Source organism: Formica exsecta, unplaced genomic scaffold (genome assembly GCF_003651465.1).
Source record: "Formica exsecta isolate Colony F162 unplaced genomic scaffold, ASM365146v1 scaffold318, whole genome shotgun sequence".
NCBI lineage: Eukaryota > Metazoa > Arthropoda > Insecta > Hymenoptera > Formicidae > Formica > Formica exsecta.
The window spans coordinates 339,371-341,213 of NW_021850434.1; the positions used below are offsets into that span (position 1 = coordinate 339,371).

A 1,843-nucleotide genomic window follows, 5' to 3' on the forward strand; every position below is an offset into this window, starting at 1 on the left:
TATTATATATATAATATATATAGTATCTCGTTTATTGTAAATGTAATTAATTTAAATTAATGACATGTGACATCAATCTTATGTCAAAGCTCTAAAATTTCTGAAACCGTTATGAATGTCAGCAAGAGTCGAATGTTATAAGAAAACGAAGTCTTAACGATATTTGTAGCAAAAATATACATGTCACATTGCTCCCCGCGATTATACACGATTACACTACAAGAAAAAAGAAAAGGAAAGAAACTTAACAGACGACACGAAGAAAGTTTTGGCAAAGAAACGTAACGTTTAACGACGTCGAACAACCAGTACTCAGTATGTCAAACGGGCGCGGCTGTACAAATAGTAGTACCCATTGACAACGAGTTCGATGATCGCACACCTATACTTAAGAATCTATTATTTATATGACGATACTGTGCGCGCGCTCTCATATAATCTGCTCACAAATGAATTTAACTATACCGCGAACGGAAACTAGTGACCCCCACGCTACATGATTCTCTGTTATACCAATAATCATGTGTACTGATACATTGTACATGCGTTATTGCCAATAACATATGTACTGCTCCATCTCCATACGATTAATAGGCGTTCAGGTATATTCATTCATCCTAATAAAAGTAAACATGGTAATTACTAAAGACACATATTCTAACAAAGTTATTATCAAAGTAATGATGTCTGAAATAAAAATCCCTGAAATATAATAGTTTAATCAGCCATTACTAGTTATGATGATATTTACAACAGAAGTTACAGATTTTTTACTCTTACTGGAAATGTAGCATAATTGCTCATTATTATAAATACGATGGTTGTGCAGAGAGATTATGTATTTGAAATTACGTAGGAAGATGAAGCATGAGAAGGAACAGAATGCATGTGTATGTACATATGTATATGTACGTGTATGTATGCGTGTATATGAATCAGAACATGTGTATTTATGTATGTATGTACGAAACAAGTTGTATAGATGCTTAGAAGTATAATACAAATCCAAAGAATATTAGAAGGCAAATAATTAATAATTGTAATTTTCACAATTTCAGCAACTTCAGTTCAAGTGCCGTAATGTCAAAATGCATTTAACAATAACAAATATAATACGACTTTTATGAAAACGGACATTCGGTCATTTTTCATGTAATAATATTGATAGCAAAAATTAAATTCGCTAAAGTTACAAACATTATAATATTTCTATTAATTCTAATGGACAAATTCGCTTTAGAAATGCATGCCTAACACCTTTGGCCATTTACTGCATTATGCAAACGACAATTGATTATTATCATAATGCGTGAAATTGTCCAAGGACATTTTTTATTATGACTGTTATTAGATTCTAACATTTGTACAAAACTGACAAATTCGAAAACAAATTTGTACATAAGAATTAATCTTGTCATAAATAATATGTAGCTCTTATTTAAAAATTGCAGGTGCATCTCTTATTTAAAAAATTGTGGCTTGCATATATATTGGATTGAACGGAAAATTCGTTCCGTTTTTTCAGTCTTTATCTGTTAGGAAAAAACGGAACGAATTTTCCGTTCAACCCAATATAAATAAATATATAATTTTTTTCATTTATATTCATGCGAATTGTGTTATACAGAAAATAATAAAGAATAGATTTTAGAACAAATTTAGATGAAACACACAACCAAAACTTTTAAGCTTCTACTGCATTTATGTTTTCTGATAAAAAGACTCTAAAGAGTACTTGCACCGTTATATACATCTATACAACTTTCAAACTCTTATATTCAAATATTACAATGAAGGGATATATATTATATATATATATATATATGTATATAAATATATTATA

General features: G+C 29.5%; 1 protein-coding gene across 2 annotated transcripts in view; it reads right to left on the reverse strand.

Moving 5' to 3' along the window:
* LOC115238011 (ubiquitin-conjugating enzyme E2 Q2) overlaps positions 1-1,843 on the reverse strand; it is a 7,660-nt gene that overhangs the window by 1,567 nt on the left and 4,250 nt on the right. The window lies entirely within an intron of this gene.